The 18613-nt window shown below is 44.7% G+C and overlaps 1 protein-coding gene across 7 annotated transcripts in view; it reads left to right on the top strand.

Annotated features, from left to right (window-relative positions):
* The first annotated feature begins 13752 nt into the window (after nucleotides 1–13752).
* Nucleotides 13753–18613, top strand: part of PHC1 (polyhomeotic homolog 1) — a 37003-nt gene continuing 32142 nt past the window's right edge. For 2 of the 7 annotated variants that reach the window (XM_088476904.1, XM_088476900.1), the window contains exon 1: nucleotides 13753–13890. The gene's annotated coding sequence lies outside the window, so the exon portion shown is untranslated. Of the gene's footprint in view, nucleotides 13931–18613 lie in introns of all 7 variants that reach the window. The other 5 variants (XM_088476901.1, XM_088476903.1, XM_088476902.1 and 2 more) reach the window with 5 other exon arrangements.

The raw sequence follows: 18613 nt of genomic DNA, 5'->3' as shown, positions 1-18613 counted from the left end.
AAATACTGGCTGCTTTTGAATGTAGCCCACAAATACTGCACATCTTTATTTATTCACTGCAATTTATATGTCAGTTTGGACACCTCCCTCCCAAATCTAAATCTCTCTGCACATTTTAAATCTGCCCCACCTGCAGTGCAGCATGGTTTCACCAAGATGATCAGTTGAGAGAGATATCTCACTCTATTCCCAAGTCTGAATCAGGCCCATAGTTCCCAGAGATCTTTCATCTCCCTCTTATACAAAATGTGGAATCTTAAGCCAGCATAGCTTATTGCCAGTTGACCATTTGGCAGGTTGGTGGGGTAAGTTTGTCGCACCATCATCTTAACAAATCTATAAATGAGCTCTTATTATGTTCAGGCAGTGGAGAGATGTGAGATGCTACATACTTTTCTGGTTGTAAAGAAAATATTATAATAGCGACAGCAACAGAACACTGCAGGGGGAAGTCATTTATTTAAAAAAATAAAAAATCCATACTCACCATCCCTTTGGACCAGATTCTCTTTGGTCCTTGTAGACATCCACTGGTCTATGGAACCTGACAGGGTCAACCGTGGTCTTTTCTATTGAAGTTAATAGGGAAGAGCTGATTGGCTGAGAGAGTATCCTTGTACTGTAGTTATTTTAATATTAATGTCCGGGCATGCTGGCACTTGTTGTACCACAAGTGCCAGCATGCCAGGGCAGACTTGCTGGGACCTGTAGTCCCACTCTAAAGAACAATATTATTTTCTATTATTTACAATATTAACCCTGCATTCACCGCCATCAGGCAAGCGGGGAATAGCCCAGGGCTTATCCAACCTCAGGAGGTTGAACCTCATTTTATTTTTCCAATTTCTACTTTCTGAAGATTTCCAGCCCAAAGCTGACCAGATTGGGGCTCGTTACTGTTATGGGATGGGGACCCCATGCTCTGTGTCTCCTCACTATGCCATTAACCCCCCAGCTGGTTCAACCTGGTGCTGGTTATAGGAAAATAAGGGTAACCCACATGCTATTTTTTACCCTGATTTTCCTGTACCAGCCCAGGCTCAGAAGTCCGGGGTTGGTTACTGATTTGGAGGGGACCCCGCGCAATTTTTTTTTTTACTTTTAAGAATATCTGAAGCAGTCCCTGATCTGGTTATTATAAGTAATTTTTTAAAAATGCCTTTGACTAGGCACTGAGGGTCTGATATAGACCCGCTCGCACATCACTATGTTCCCACCTCATCTGCATGATGCTGTGATTGGCGGCATAGTGCCACCAGAGGAGGGGCCATAATTAAGCGATTCGCCACACTCTGCACAGTGGCCACATGTATCTCCACTGCAGGAACACTCCCAGACAGTACAGAAAAAGCCGGTAAGTAAGGCACACACATGTTACACATTATTACATAGGAGGTTTTAAGAAGAGACAAAACTCAAACAATAAACCCTCAGCATCCGGCCCCTGGGCTGGGAGTTTTTCTAACGTGACCCCTTCAGTGGTATGGATGAGTGGGACTTATCCCCAGCACTGCAGTAGTTCAAACAGGGAAGGGGCAGTGCTTGGTGGCATAATTGTGCTGGGGGTGCAATGATATCACTAAGACCCACTACCTCCAGGCACCACCATGGAGAAATTTTCAGAACCAATTGAATTGGAGAGAGAGCATTAAATGTGCTCTTTATATCCCATTATGGAACCCACAGACTCAGCGGTACACTCATGGCAAAAAGGGGAGTTTCTGCTTTTAAATATGGTGGTCATGTGTGATCAACAAGGCATAACCACCATAATAAAGAACCGTTATGAGGTACAGGGTTAGGGGAGTACAGCCCTCAGCCTGGCATTAATAAACTCAGGGGCACCCTCTTTCAAATGATTTGGCCCATCAGTGATTATTGTCTGGTAATGGGCTGTGATCACTAGAGCCGTCAGAGGTGACAGAGCACTTATTATGCCCTATATTCCCTATCCTGGCCCCTACACACTCATCTACCTCCTTAGTTGCTATTGTCTGGTGATAATACACCATAGAGAGGAAAGCAGAGCAACAGGCAGGCCAGTAAAAAGGAGGTTGCAATAGTCCCAGGAGAAGAGAATGAGGGCATACAGTACATGACCATTTTAGCTATGGCATTGTTGAGAAATTGGGGAATTCTGGCAATATATTGAAGAAACATTTGTCAGGTTTTTGTAACATAGCTTAAATTCACCTAAAATAATAGTGAGGAGTCAGAGCTGGACGCAAAGGCGATTACGCACGCAGATCGAGCGATTTTTTTCCATCGCTCATGTGTATAGGCTGCACTGCGCGTGCACAGCGCTCTGGGATTATGAACACACATAGGAATCCATCGCAAACTGAGTGACAGGTTGTCAGCGTTTGGGGTGGTAATGGGTAAGTGGTCTGAAAAACCCAAGTGTGTGTGTTCGTTTATACGCCATTTCAAGGGCGTGCATAAATTATCCACTGCGATTGCATGCGCAGCTCTGCGTGTCAGAGGAGCTCCCAAGGCTGCGGCAGGTCAGACCTGTCGCAAGGGCAGATGGTTGCTCGATGTCCGTCGGTTTACTGATATTTACGCAGGTAAGCGACGTCATACGCATGTGAGAAGGCAGCGATGGGCGTCCTTATGCTCAGGTAAGCTTTGATACTATTAGCATATTTTCACAGCTGCGGTCCGTGCGAAATTGCAGCTGCGATCGCATTACCGTCCATCTCTGAAACAGGCCCTAGTCAACATGTAAAATCCGATAACTGTAAGCTTGAGACATTTGTGGAAATTTAGAAAAAAAAACATCACAAGTCCTGTTTTAGATTCATTTTATTTACTTGACAAATTAATTTACACAAGGTTTCTAAGGCAGTACGCCATGTAGTTTGGAGTATGACTCCAAACTACATTTATTACTGACATGCAAGTAATATTTGCACCCATGGTCACTGATAACCCTTTACACTGACTGAAAAAATCTGAATGTGCATCAACCCGGGATTTTTGTTAGTGTAAACTGATCAACCTGGGTCCAGTGACCCGGGGATCCGAACCGGCTAGCTTGCAGGGCTGAGCCCAGGTCGTTCCCATGTCACCCCGCAGTGTAATCGGCAGCGACCCAGGTCCAGTGACCCGGGGATCCGACATGGCTAGCTTGCAGAGTTGAGCACAGGTCGTTCCTATGTCACCCCGCAGTGTAAACGGCAGCGACCCCGGTCATGATGACCCGGGTCGCGCCGCATGCTAGCTGAAGGGCTGGCTTCAGTGGCACTTGAGGATGACATCATCTTTAAGCATCCACTGCAACCAGCGCCAGCCTGACCAGAACGGAGCAGCGCACCCCACCCGCCCTCCCTTCCTCCGAACCACTGAGGAGTAAGGTAAGAGGGTCGCGGAGGGGGAGGGAGGGGAAGAAGTGCTGCTCACCTGCGCCAGAGAGCTGTGTCAGTGTGGTGCCGTGGTGTAAAATGGGGTGCTGTTCCGGGTCTTATCCGGGTTGGAAACGTACCCCCAATCCCATGTCAGACCCAAGACTTTGGTGTAAAAGAGGGATGAGCAAGCGTTATCCAGAGGGACTGTGACCTATACTCAATTTTGCAGAGTTCTCTCTGGTTCTGGAGCATATACTGTATGCACAAAAGCAGGGTTCCTTTATAGAGGATGTATCATGACAATATCCTATAACATCTAACATTAAATGTACCGTATATACTCGAGTATAAGCCGAGTTTTTCAGCACATTTTTTGGTGCAGACTGTGTCTCTGTGACACAGCCGCACCGCGTGTGTAGCGCTGACCGGACGGAGTTCGGTCAGCGCTACACAGCACAAACACACAGCCGCCGGAGCCGGCAGCTGTGTGTTTGTTGTAATCAGCAGCCGATGAGAGTCTGTCAGACTCTCATCGGCTGCTGCTGCTCCCACTGCGGGAGCCATCTTCCGGCTCCCACAGTGGGTAATGGGAGAGACGTCGTCATGACGACGTCTCTCTCCCATAATGCAAAGCTGCCGGAGGAGCCAGTAGCAGCGTCGGGACCAGGAGTGGGGTTTCAGGTAAGTGTTTTTTTTTTATTACATCTCTCTCTCTACTGGGGGGGCTACTACTGGGGGCAGTACCAGGGGGGCTACTACTGGGGGCAGTACCAGGGGGGGATTACTACTGGGGGCACTACCAGGGGGGAATTAATACTTGGGGCACTACCAGGGGGGGATATTGCTCCTGGGGGCACTACCAGGGGGGATATTGCTACTGGGGGCACTACCAGGGGGGGTATTACTACTGGGGGCACAACCAGGGGGGGTATTATTACTGGGGCACTACCAGAGGGGGAATATTACTACTGGGGGCAGTACCAGGGGGGATTACTGCTAGGGCAGTACCAGGGGGGGATATTGCTACTGGGGGCACTACCAGGGGGGGTATTACTGCTGGGGGCACTACCAGGGGGGGTATTACTACTGGGGGCACTACCAGAGGGGGAATATTACTACTGGGGGCACTACCAGTGGGAGATATTACTACTGGGGGCACTACCAGGGGGGATTACTACTGGAGGCAGTACCAGGGGGGGGGGGAATTACTACCAGTAGCTGCTGCATTTCCCACCCTAGGCTTATACTCGAGTCAATACGTTTTCCCAGTTTTTTGTGGTAAAAGTAGGTACCTCGGCTTATATTTGGGTCGACTTATACTCGAGTATATACGGTAATTGAAATTTGCATTTTACAGCCCTCTTGGGAAGATGAGCTGGAGCCTGGAAGTATTATAAAGAGTATATTATAAATTATGTAATCATATAACACATTGCTGGGGGAGGGGTAGGGAACTATATAGGGGTAACATTCTGAGGTGGAGGAAATTAATCCAGAACTATTATTTATTTATGAGAAAATATAGTGTTTCATAAAGAAAATGTTTGTAATTTCCTTTGTAAGCTCCATTATCAACAAATTTTTGTATAATAAAGTATAATAGTGATGCATTACATTCATTGGGGTGCACAGACATGATTAATGTCTTTGACAAACACTCAGTAACTAGCACTTAAAACATGATAATTAGCCTAGGCTAATTAAAAGCAAGTGATTCCTTTGTGGGGCACACTTTTAGCTAATAATTGTGTATAATATAGAGTAGAATTAAAATACAACTTTTAATGGTTATTCCCATTAAAAAAGGGGGTATATTGACTCTTGTATGTAACAAATATGACAGAGTCATCCCTAAGATTACAAGTACAAATACAGTTACAAACATCATTCACATATAAACGAAAAAAAAAATTTATTTTATTTATATATATATATATATATATATATAATATATACTGTATATATAGAGAAAATGTTGGGTAAATAGCTCAAATAATTCTCAAGATGGTGAAAATTACTGGTAAAAATAAATCACTGCAATGTGTCAAACGGCAGATTAGGTATGGATCTCAAACAATAAATAATCAAACAAACATATATAAACTAATACAAATTTAAGTGGATATCCAACCTTACATGTTTCTATATCCAGCTTGATTGTCAGCAATAATATATCTCTAATGTTTCTCACTTTCTATCTATATTAGAATAGCCAGGTTACTACAGGGTAGATAGGGTAATGAATAAAAAAAACGAATTCTCACTTGTATTGAGGGTAATATATTGGTTGTTAGAAAAAGGGATACATAAAAATATCAAATCTGTTGCAACATGTGCTAAGTGTCTCTCCTCAGACAACAAGTAGCCAATGCCCTTAAAAACAGTCTGGAATTAATCAGCATATTGACATTAGCAACCAATTTATTTGAATATACTCCTTTCTTGTGTCTTCTCTGAACATATGATCATTATACTAGCATGATTAAATGCAACATATTATAAAAACATCTTTTTCACTCAAATAACAGTACAGACTGTGATTAAGGGCATTGGCTACTTGTTGTCTGAGGAGAGACACTTAGCACATGTTGCAACAGATTTGATATTTTTATGTATCCCTTTTTCTAACAACCAATATATGACCCTCAAGACAATTGAGAATTAGAGGTAAATTTATTAAGATTCAAGATGGTCACGATTTTCAAGGAGATTAATCTCGCTGGAACTCACCCAAATTCGGGTGATTTAATCCCTTTATTTATTCCAAATTTACCAACAGACGATTTGAGGCTAAACGAGTTTGCCGATGGTAATGCAGAACGAGATATCTCTCCCGAGTATCTCGTTGTGCTGTAACCACAAGGTTAATTGAGGTCACCCTTGTGGTTACAGCAGTAGATACAATGTTGCGGTTCCCAGCATAGACTTCAATGGAGAATTCTCCCCATTGAAGTCTATGGGAAGACACACTGACCACACACAGCCAATTAGCAAGCTGCCCACTGATTGGCTGGCGGCTCCTTCAATGACGGGGCCCATGTGTGCCACGGTCATTCGCATGGAGTAAAGCTATGTGGAAACACATAGCTTTGCTCAGTCCGTTTGGATTCGGGAGCATCCGTTTTTTGTTTTAACCCTTTGGATGCCTACTTGGAGAAGAGGACATGAACTACGCATAGGAGAGGTGAGTATGGATTTTTTGGATTTATGGATTACTTTGAATACTAGGTGAGTATGTGTGAGTGTGTATGTATGTTGTAATAAAATTTTACTGTCACAGTGTATGTTGTATTTATTACATATTGCTTTGGTTGTGGAACTACAAGTGCCAGCGGGCCCTTAATGCCCCGCATTCTGGTATTTGTGGCTCTCCAAATACCAGCATGCAGAGGAGGCTTGCTGGTACGTGTTGTTCCACAAATAAAGATAATATTTAACCATTTATTTTACACTACATATACACTATCAACCTGGCACCCACCGCCCTAGGGTGCCGGGGATAGCCCTGGGCTATCAGCCTAGGCCAGGGGTGCACTGGAGAGGGGGACACCTTTATTGGAGGGGTCCCCAACTCCCCAGGGATCCCTGGCCTGGGCTGACTAGCAGAGGGCTGATGCTGCGGCTGGGAGGCGGGTGATAGGGCTCCCCTGGCTGTGGCAACAGTCCCCCATTAGAAAGGGTCCTGGGCTGGTTTTAAATATAGGGGTAACCTCACGCCAATTTTTTTAACCCTATATTTAAAACCAGCTCTGTCCCTGTTGCCTGGTGCTGGTTCGTAAATTTACAGTGGAACCCTACACATTTTGTTCCCCATAATTTTAAGAACCAGGACTGGCTGCCAAGCCCGGGGCCAGTTAATCTTTTGGGGAGGGACCTCTCATAATTTTTATTGGAAAATTAACACTATTTGAACCATTTACAGGAAAAAAACATACACAAATCACAATGAGTTGTGTATGTTGCTGACCATCTCGCAGCTCAGGGAGTTGAGAGTTTGAAAAGTGATTTTGACAGATCTCACCCGAGCTTGTCATCACAATTCTTGGTAAATTTGAGAGATACTGCAAACAAAAAATATGGTGGTTGCTCATATCAGCTTAATGACATAGCACAGGTACTTGTAAAGGTCGGGGTTTACACTGAACACAAAAAATGGATTTGCCCTCCAGCACACTGTAGCAAAATCAACAAAAAATACTTAAATCCTACATGATAATAGAGATTCAGAGGTATTAGTTACATACATTTGCAAATATATGAATAAGCGCTGGCCAACCGTCAAGGCTCCTCTATACTGGCGTCCCTAACATTAAGGGGTTCACATTCGAGAAGCAAGGTACCCCAAAAAAATTCCAGCCAAGAACCATCCCAGGGCATCAAACAAAAAGGGGAAAAAAGGTGATAGTGAAGTGTAAAGGATAGATGTGTAAGGATAAATCAATAAGTGTTAATGAAATGTGAAAGAATTAAAACAACATAAATAATAAACAAACAATTAGAAAGGTGATAAAAATATTCTATGTGAATTAAGTGGTGATGCCCTGAAAAAGTTCCAGCAAGAACAACTCCGGAGGCCCCACTCCCAAACGCTCACTCCAAAATAATTATTGCTACATAATAGTAGCACCCACTCTGGGTCATATAATTACAAATTGGTGTACTGCATGATAACAGCACATGTATAAGCTGAGAGCTAACTCACCTTGGAGGTACCCCAGAAACCTCCACATGGCACTATAAGGACCAGCACCTCCTCCTAATGCTGGCTCCCTTCATGCCTCTCAATACTGCAAACAAAAAATATGGTGGTTGCTCATATCAGCTTAATGACATAGCACAGGTGCTTGTAAAGGGCGGGGTTTACACTGAACACAGAAAAAATGGATTTGCCCTCCAGCACACTGCAGCTAAATCAACAAAAAATACTTAAATCCCACTTGATAATAGAGATTCAGAGGTATTAGTTACATACATTTGCAAATATATGAATAAGCGCCAGGCCAATTGTCAAGGCTCCTCTATACTGGCGTCACTAACATTAAGGGGTTCACATCCGAGAAGCAAGGTACCCCCAAAAAAATCCAGCCAAGGACCATCCCCAGGGCATCACAGGAAAAGGGGAAAAAAGGTGATAGTGAAGTATAAAGGATAGATGTGATAGATATTTGTATCACCTTTCTAATTGTTTGTTTATTATTTATGTTGTTTTAATTCTTTCACATTTCATTAACACTTATTGATTCATCCTTACACATCTATCCTTTACACTTCACTATCACCTTGCTACAGTGTGCTGGAGGGCAAATCCATTTTTTCTACATTTGAGAGATGTATGTTTTAGGTGAAAAGTACTTCCGATTTGGCCCGATGGTGATTTGATTCGAGATTGCTATCTCACCCGAGTTTTACGAGTGAGATGAGAGAAATCTCTCTCTAACTCACCCGACTTTTGCCTTTAGTAAATTTGCAAGCAGGAAAAAAATTAATAAATCACCCGAGATGGTCAACTCGACCTATCGCAATTCTTAGTAAATTTACCCCTTAGAGTTTTTTTGATTCATTACTCTATATACCCTGTGGAAACCTGGGTATTCTAATATAGATATAAAGTGAGAAACATTAGAGATATATTATATTATTGCTGACAATCAAGCTGGATATAGAAACATGTAAGGTTGGATATCCACTTAATTTGTATTAGTTTATATGTTTGTTTGTTTGATTATTTATTGTTTGGATCTATACCTAATCTGCCATTTGACACATTGAAGTGATTTATTTTTACCAGTAATTTTCACAATCTTGAGAATTATTCGAGCAATTTACCCAACATTTGCTCTATATATACAGTATATATATATATATATATATATATATATATATATATATATATATATGTAAGAAATATTTTTTTTCATTTATATGTGAATGATTTTTGTAACTGTATTTGCACTTGTTATCTTGGCGATGACTCTATAATATTTGTTACATACCAGAGTCAATATACCCCCTTTTTTAATGGGAAGAACCATTAAAAGTTATATTTTAATTCTACTCTATGTTATACACAATTATTATTTAAAAGTGTGCCCCACAAAGGAATCACTTGCTTTTAATTAGCCTAGGCTAATTATCATGTTCTAAGTACTTGTTATTTGATTTCTGGAAGCACCTCCATCGACTATATATACTTCCTATAAATTTGATTATCAATGAAACTTGTGACCATTTACTGCTGGTTTATATGCATTTGATCATCTGACCTCTTTTTGATCCTGTGCAGGATAGTATATACTTTTCTAGGCAAGCACTCAGTAACTGTCAGTATATTTGAGTATAGGAGATGTATTTATAGATGTATTAATAAAAAGTGTGCCCATATGGTAAGGCTCCACACTACCACCTGCTGGTGACAAGAGGGAGTGGTCTGCACAATTAATACTTTTTTCACCAGCATTCTTGTCAGTATGTTTTTGTAGCTAGAAAATACTGTACCTAAAACAAATCTGAGGAAGCCATGGTCATCCGTGAAATGTGTCGCAGCTACACCAGTGTGAGATTACAAATTCTATTTCTTTGCTTTTGTGCTTTATTTTTGGTTTTAAGACAACTTTGGGTTTATTATTTTTTTAAAGCCTGCAACATTTATCTGATACTGTGATACTTTGTTTTATAATATAACTTGGATTTCTATTTTATATTGTCTACCATTGTGAGATTTACCTCTCCAAGGGCCTGATTCACGCAAGTGCACTGCTGATTGCAGATTTCCAATTATTGGTAATCTGCGCGTGCGCAGGACCCATTCTGCGAGTGTGCAGAATGGTTCCTGCATATTTGCACGCAGACCTTTGAATGTCTCTGCCTGATTGACAGCCAGAGGCATTTAAGGGGTGGTGCGGGTGCGGCCGACATTCCTGGAAATGGGGGCGTGTCGTCCCATTTTCTGGGAATGGCCAACCCAGGATCTGCGTTGAACGCAGTGTCCAGGGCTCGCAAGCAGAACAATCTGAGTAAGCTAAGGCTTACTCAGCTGGCCAGAGGCCTGGCACCGTCCACCATCGACCAACGATGGTCGCGATGGTGATCCCAGCCTGCGACCTTCGTTGCATTTGCATAATAGCAAGGATCGCAATTGCAAAGCTGCCTGCATTCAGCTTTGCAATTGCAATCCTTGCTGAATCAGGCCCCAAGACATAATATAATTGCATCCCTTCTTTGGGGATTCGTACACATAATACTTTATTAATAAAGACATATTTTGATTATGTAACAGGATGGGCTTTCTGTGATTTACAGCTCATTGGAGATGTACCATTATTTTATTCTTGATTGGCATTACATAAACGGTTCATCATATCTAAGTCATTGCCAATTAATTACTCCTTTTAGTGTCTCTTAACATATTTATTTAAAATTTTATGAAAAGTACAAAAATATATGCATTGGCAAATAAAATATTTAGAATATACCAAAACAAAATACATGGAGTCGCATACATTACAAACATAAAAGTACACAGGTCGCGGTTGCACAGGTGGCACTACCCTAATTACAGCCCTGGTAACATCAGAGCAGGAAGTCCGAAAAGCCAGAGGATAGGGTCCCATGTGGCCAGGGGCGCCGAGAGGGGGAGGGTAGCGGGTATTAATTACATGGGCCTGGGCTAACTGGAGGGTGTTAAGGCGCGGTAACCAGCATTCTCTGACCAAAGTGCCTGGCGCGCGGCTGTTAGCGCCGCGCTATGTAGCAAAACAGCCGTGCACCTTGCCCTTTGGACGGATTTCTCTTCGCATCCCCAGGGGGGTGCGAGAAGAAATCCTTAGCGCGCCCAAACAGCGTGGTGTATTGAATAGGTTCGGGAGTCCCTCCCGTCACTATTCAATAGCGCGTTGAATTGAATTCCCCCTGGAGTCCGTGCCATTATTTTCCAAAGGAGTTTGGGAATTAACTGACTATTGGATTAAATACGTTCTTATTATTTCAGGTTAAGCAACTGGGCTGTCTGTAGCATTAAGGCATTCTGCTGGTGTGTACATAACTTTGCAATACCACTGCACCTGTACACACATAGCGGTCTATTCATGTAGCAGTGAAAAGCCCTTTATCAGTGATAACAGGGCTTCTCACTTCTTCATATTCACAGAAGGGGTTACCATGGAGACATCTCAGATTTCTCCAGCGGTGCCCCTGATTAGTGTAGTATCGCTTCCCCATACAGTAGTAAAAGCAGAGTGATTTATAGAAGCACGGAAAGCTCAGATTGCTTCTTAAATTAATTTTGCTTCTCAGAATGACGTAAAGAGCCTCCTGACGGGAGAAAAGCAGTGAACACAGCTGTCTCTGCCTTCTCCCTGTTCTCCCCGCCCCCTTCTCTAACACCTATCCAATCAGGGGTGCCTGGGCTACTCAGATGGCGAGAAGCAGTGATGTCTATCTTCCTGCTTCTGGGACCTGGGTCACCTCAGAATGCCCCCCCCCCCACCTGCTTTGCCTGCACTTTTGGTGCACCACATTGCTGACTGCTGCACCACCCCCACTGACCCCCTCTTCCCCGACTACTGATGCACACTGCTGACTGCTGCACGCCCCCTGCTGTCCCACTCTGCCCCCACTACTGACAGCAGCACCTTCCCGCCCCCCCGTGACCCGCTCTGTCGCCACTACTGATGCACACTGCTGGCTGCTGCACCCCCTTCCTCTCCCCCATACTGTCCCACTCTGCCCCCACTACTGATGCACACTGCTGACTGCAGCACCCCCTCTCTCTCCCCCCTCGGTTACCCGCTGTGCCTCCACTACTGATGCACACTGCTGGCTGCTGCACCCCCTCTCTCTCCCCCATGCTGTCCCACTCTGCCCCCACTACTGATGCACACTGCTGGCTGCTGCACCTTCTACCCTCCTCCTGTCAATTATCGCCAAACCCCTCAGTAATACATGGGGGAGAAGCGCTATCAGCGCATATAATGTGTGCTGATACTTCTTCCCCATATTGACAGCTAATACATCTACCCTATTATCTCTGTCAACTTTATCTCTCTCCAAGGCTTATGCTGGGTACACACTGGCAAATATATTGGCCGATCAATTGATCAGCCAATGTATTGTATGCCCGAGATATATCTGCTCATCGTGCTGTTTGTATGGGCGGTCAAGCCAACCGCCGGTACACACTGCTGTATCTGCAGAGCTCCAATGGCGCCGTAGCCCAGTGTCCCCCACACTGCCACGGACACACCTCAGTCGCTCCACCGGTCCAGGCTCCGATCAGGATCCACTGCGCTGCTGCGAGGAGACAGATCAGGTGAGAGTATGCGGGAGAAAAGACAGCTGCGCATAGGGGGCTGGTACAGAGATTGGCGGCAGGGCTCACATAGACTGGTGTGGGGGAGGAGGAAATGGTGTCTGTGGTTACAGACAGCGGCAAGGTCGGCGCAGTCGGCGTGGGGGAAAATCGGCGGCAGTGGCAACGATTCATATGCAGTTTGAGGAAGTCTTTATGGACACCTCAGCTGCAGGCGAAAAGCGTCACAATTCCGAAAAACTGACGCCACAAAAAGAGCATCTTTTCGGAAGTAATACTTTAGGCCAGGGATGAGGAACCTCAGGCTTGGGGGCCGTATAAGGCCCCCGGAATCATTTGGTCTGGCCCTCTGAGCTTTTTTCTGCTAGCCTCATCTGGCTAGCAGGGTGCCTACAATGGCACCCTGCAGCCTGAATCTATGCAGCAGTGCCGCCTGGGGCGTCTTTAGGATGCTTCAGACGGTCACAATGCTGCCCTTACAGCTCCCCGGAGCATCCTCAAGATGCTCCGGGCATTGCTGTTAATCACCTGCGATTGTGGTCCGCCCCGTGTGACATCACACGGAGGGGTCGTGGCCTGCACCGTACCTGCGAATAATGTTCTATATATCAAAATGGCCCTCGGCAGAAAAAAGGTTCCCCACTCCTGCTTTAGGCAGTGAGGCATGATGAATGCCTCCGGAAGCTTGTCTAAACTTGCAGCGAGTTAAGGAGACCCCTGAGTGAATAGACCCCCAAAGTCATCAATTGAAAATGTAACCATGTGCTTCTCCTTATAACACTGTACAGCAGGGGTCTTCAACACTGGCCCTCCAGCTGCTGTGGAACTACACATAAAAGCATGCACTTTTAGCATGCTGTTATATAAAAAAAGGTGGCAGTGCATGCTGGGATGTGTAGTTCCACAGCAGCTGGAAGGCCAAGGTTGAAGACCCCTGCTGTACAGTATGTGCTACTGTCATATGGTGAGGCACAGGGTTATGTGCAGTGTGTAGCAAGGGGTATTATATGTGGATGAGCTGCACCACCATCAGGCCAGAGACCTCAATCCCCTCCCACCCACGTTCCCATGACAACAAAGTGCAAGGCGAGGAGGAGGAGGAGGGGGGCGGCTAGGCCGGGTCACGTGCTCCGGAAGTCGGGCCGCCTGGCAGGAAATGACACCAGGGGCTGAGAGAAAGAGCCAGACAGAGAGGGAGAAGCTGAGCTCGGAGTGAGCGGCGGGGAGAGGTCAGAGGTCAGCGCGGGACGGCGGGGGCTGGGGAGGTCAGCAAGGGGTCAGTGCCGGCACGGGAGCTGTGTGTGAGTGGAGCGGGGCGGCGGGAGGTCCCCGGGGCCCTGCTGGTGTGTATATGTACTGGGGACACCGAGCTCCACCCCCCTATGTATACACACACATCTGATGTATATATACACTCTGTATAGTGTCTGCACAATGTACAGGCAGCATGCATTACTGCCACAGCACCAGCCACACTGTGTGTGTGACCTTTACCTGCCTGTGCTGCGTAGCTCTTATGGGACTATAAGTCCCAGTATGGCCTGTCAGCTTCTAGTAGTTCCACAACTGTTAGAGATCCTCAGGCTGTCTGCTTCTCATAATATATCAATATATGCATGCATGGATGTATACATACAGTGAATGCAAAACCAGTAGAAACAAATAAATTCTAAATCATCCAGGAAATGTGTATTCAGACATACTGTGTTCCTGCATATTGTAAAGAAGAAATGTATGCGTGCATGGGTATAGTAATCGTGGGAACAGATGTATGCGTGCATGGGTATAGTAATAATGGGAACAGATGTATGCGTGCATGGGTATAGTAATCGTGGGAACAGATGTATGCGTGCATGGGTATAGTAATCGTGGGAACAGATGTATGCGTGCATGGGTATAGTAATGGTGGGAACAGATGTATGCGTGCATGGGTATAGTAATCATGGGAACAGATGTATGCGTGCATGGGTATAGTAATGGTGGGAACAGATGTATGCGTGCATGGGTATAGTAATCATGGGAACAGATGTATGCGTGCATGGGTATAGTAATGGTGGGAACAGATGTATGCGTGCATGGGTATAGTAATCATGGGAACAGATGTATGCCTGCATGGGTATAGTAATAATGGGAACAGATGTATGCGTGCATGGGTATAGTAATCGTGGGAACAGATGTATGCGTGCATGGGTATAGTAATCATGGGAACAGATGTATGCGTGCATGGGTATAGTAATGGTGGGAACAGATGTATGCGTGCATGGGTATAGTAATCATGGGAACAGATGTATGCCTGCATGGGTATAGTAATAATGGGAACAGATGTATGCCTGCATGGGTATAGTAATCGTGGGAACAGATGTATGCCTGCATGGGTATAGTAATCGTGGGAACAGATGTATGCCTGCATGGGTATAGTAATCGTGGGAACAGATGTATGCGTGCATGGGTATAGTAATCGTGGGAACAGATGTATGCGTGCATGGGTATAGTAATGGTGGGAACAGATGTATGCGTGCATGGGTATAGTAATCATGGGAACAGATGTATGCGTGCATGGGTATAGTAATGGTGGGAACAGATGTATGCGTGCATGGGTATAGTAATCATGGGAACAGATGTATGCGTGCATGGGTATAGTAATGGTGGGAACAGATGTATGCGTGCATGGGTATAGTAATCATGGGAACAGATGTATGCCTGCATGGGTATAGTAATAATGGGAACAGATGTATGCGTGCATGGGTATAGTAATCGTGGGAACAGATGTATGCGTGCATGGGTATAGTAATCGTGGGAACAGATGTATGCGTGCATGGGTATAGTAATGGTGGGAACAGATGTATGCGTGCATGGGTATAGTAATCATGGGAACAGATGTATGCCTGCATGGGTATAGTAATAATGGGAACAGATGTATGCCTGCATGGGTATAGTAATCGTGGGAACAGATGTATGCCTGCATGGGTATAGTAATCGTGGGAACAGATGTATGCGTGCATGGGTATAGTAATCGTGGGAACAGATGTATGCGTGCATGGGTATAGTAATCGTGGGAACAGATGTATGCGTGCATGGGTATAGTAATCGTGGGAACAGATGTATGCGTGCATGGGTATAGTAATCGTGGGAACAGATGTATGCGTGCATGGGTATAGTAATCGTGGGAACAGATGTATGCGTGCATGGGTATAGTAATCGTGGGAACAGATGTATGCGTGCATGGGTATAGTAATAATGGGAACAGATGTATGCGTGCATGGGTATAGTAATGGTGGGAACAGATGTATGCGTGCATGGGTATAGTAATAGTGGGAACAGATGTATGCGTGCATGGGTATAGTAATGGTGGGAACAGATGTATGCGTGCATGGGTATAGTAATGATGGGAACAGATGTATGCGTGCATGGGTATAGTAATGGTGGGAACAGATGTATGCGTGCATGGGTATAGTAATGGTGGGAACAGATGTATGCGTGCATGGGTATAGTAATGGTGGGAACAGATGTATGCGTGCATGGGTATAGTAATGGTGGGAACAGATGTATGCGTGCATGGGTATAGTAATGGTGGGAACAGATGTATGCGTGCATGGGTATAGTAATGGTGGGAACAGATGTATGCGTGCAGGGGTATAGTAATGGTGGGAACAGATGTATGCGTGCAGGGGTATAGTAATCATGGGAACAGATGTATGCGTGCAGGGGTATAGTAATCATGGGAACAGATGTATGCGTGCAGGGGTATAGTAATCATGGGAACAGATGTATGCGTGCATGGGTATAGTAATCATGGGAACAAATGTATGCGTGCATGGGTATAGTAATCATGGGAACAGATGTATGCGTGCATGGGTATAGTAATCATGGGAACAGATGTATGCGTGCATGGGTATAGTAATCATGGGAACAGATGTATGCGTGCATGGGTATAGTAATCATGGGAACAGATGTATGTGTGCAGGGGTATAGTAATCATGGGAACAGATGTATGCGTGCAGGGGTATAGTAATCATGGGAACAGATGTATGCGTGCAGGGGTATATAGTGTTCACTCCAGCTCCGGTGGCAGGCAGGGCGCCGGAGCTAGAGAGGGCACTTCCGTGCGCGCGCCCCTGAAAAGGGGGCGTGTTTAAGACTTGTCCCCTTTTTGTCACTCTTGGGGGCGTGCCCGGCACTTGCGGGAACACGCCAGGCAGCCCCCAAGCGCTGCCGACAGGGAGAACAGATGCCGAGCGCATGCGCCCGGCGTCTATTCTCCGGTGGTGACCGGGTCACCGCACATTTCCCCACCCGTGGGACACTGCGACCCGCGGGTGAAGACGGCACCCACAGGCTGTGAGGGCAGGGTGCTTTTTGCCCTCCAGAAGGAGGGTAGGGCGCCGCGCCCCGCTAAAACAGCGTAGCGGGAACGCTAGGTATCGTAATCATGGGAACAAATGTATGCGTTCATGGGTATAGTAATCGTGGGAACAGATGTATGCGTGCATGGGTATAATAATCGTGGGAACAAATGTATGTGTGCATGGGTATAGTAATCGTGGGAACAAATGTATGTGTGCATGCTTATAGTAGTCGTGGGAACGTATGCGTGCATGGGTATAGTAATCGTGGGAACAAATGTATGCGTGCATGGGTATAGTAATCATGGGAACAAATGTATGCGTGCATGGGTATAGTAATCGTGGGAACAGATGTATGCGTGCATGGGTATAGTAATCGTGGGAACAAATGTATGCGTGCATGGGTATAGTAATAATGGGAACAAATGTATGCGTGCTTGGGTATAGTAATCGTGGGAACAGATGTATGCGTGCATGGGTATAGTAATCTTGGGAACAAATGTATGCGTGCATGGGTATAGTAATCTTGGGAACAAATGTATGCGTGCATGGGTATAGTAATCGTGGGAACAGATGTATGCCTGCATGGGTATAGTAATCGTGGGAACAGATGTATGCGTGCATGGGTATAGTAATTGTGGGAACAAATGTATGCGTGCATGGGTATAGTAATCGTGGGAACAGATGTATGCCTGCATGGGTACAGTAATCGTGGGAACAAATGTATGCGTGCATGGGTATAGTTTTTTTTATATATTATACATGTTAATTTCACAGATTTTGCAAATCTCAATCATATTTCGTTGGATTTCACCGACCCTCCAACCCGTCATATGGGGATCACAGCATTGTGACAATCCGTCGCTAGTGTATGGGGGCCATACAGCACAGTCTGCTAGTGCTCCCTAGTTGTATCGCATTGCGATTTAGACGCATATTCGACAAAGACGCCCAATGCTAGCAGAGTAGCAAGGGACCTAGCGGCTCACTCACATCAGGCGAGGCGTGCTGCGTGACTTATTGAGGCTAGATGTATGAGGACTTATCTGTAGTAATCATGCAACCAAAATGTATGTGTCAATGGGTATAGTAATCATGGACCAAATGTATGTGTCCATGGGTTTAGTATTCATGAGACCAAATGTATGTTTGCATGGGTATAGTTGTAGGATTTTTTGATATTTGGGTGCAAATAGTGTAAGAGAGCATATAATGTGTCTATTTACACCATACTTCTGTTCATAAAGTGAAACCAAGATAGTTCAGTTCATTGCTAATCTATAGTTTTCTATGTTGCTGTTGATGTTGTTGTTCTTTTGTTTTATTTTTGGATGAAATCCAATTTTTGTTTTATTTTTATTCACTGTTAAGCCTTTTATGTTTTTAGTCTGTCTGTTTACACAATATATTTTTTTATTTACATTTTTGATTAAACTGGATTTTCCTGCTTTTTAGAATGAATGACCAAAGGAACAATGATTCCTGTACATACATAATAATGTTAAACCAATGTGCATTAGGATATTGCATGGACAAATATACAGAAAATATGTACATGAGCCCTAAATATATTTGATCAATGTATTATAGTGTACACTTAGTTGTGAAGATACGTA

This window comes from Taudactylus pleione, unplaced genomic scaffold, assembly GCF_031769625.1.
Source record: "Taudactylus pleione unplaced genomic scaffold, aTauple2 ptg000198l, whole genome shotgun sequence".
In the NCBI taxonomy this organism is placed as follows: domain Eukaryota; kingdom Metazoa; phylum Chordata; class Amphibia; order Anura; family Myobatrachidae; genus Taudactylus; species Taudactylus pleione.
The sequence above is the reverse complement of the archived record's forward strand: the minus strand, read 5'-3'. Positions and strand labels throughout refer to the sequence as shown.